The following is a 632-nucleotide window of genomic DNA, read 5'->3' as shown; positions in this document are numbered from 1 at the left end:
GCAATTCTAGCTGCTATACTAAGGATAAAATGGCAAGGACAAAAGGTAGAATTAATAGCAACTTGTACTTCTCCCGCTCCAATTTAGGGACAGTGTCTGGCGTCTGCCATAACATTGGTGGCCTAAAATTAAATTTTTAATTGCACGTTCACAGAAATGAGGTCATTTCTATAAACGACACGGTAGATTCCACTATACTGCAAACTTCATTATTAACTATTTCTTTGAATTATATTTACAATTCACGGTGTTATCGAGGTTATATGCCCAAAATATGTCTTTCTTTAGAAGTCAAACATCAATCCAGCAAATATGAGCAAACCATAATTTTTAAACTGCTGTTCTGGTTACCTAGCAGCAATGGCGCGCAAAGCGTCCTGTCCAACCGTTCGAGAGTAAAGAGAATATCGTTGTTGATCAGAGTTATTTTGGCTGTTTTTAGATGTTATTAAAACCATAAAAGGTTTTCTTCCTAAGATTAGTTTCAACATATCTAGTTACTCATAAATGTTTTCGACTTTTTAGTTAAAACGTTAAAAAGGTTAATTACCGATAATAATTTTAGTGATTTAAAACAAATTCTTATTACAACGGGTTGTCAAAATTTCAATTGACCGAATTGAAGAAGTCAA

The sequence above is a fragment of the Orbicella faveolata genome, unplaced genomic scaffold, assembly GCF_042242905.1.
Source record: "Orbicella faveolata isolate gen_17 unplaced genomic scaffold, um_ofav_v1 contig_36, whole genome shotgun sequence".
NCBI classification, from domain to species: Eukaryota; Metazoa; Cnidaria; class Anthozoa; order Scleractinia; family Merulinidae; genus Orbicella; species Orbicella faveolata.
Note: the sequence above shows the minus strand (reverse complement) of the source record.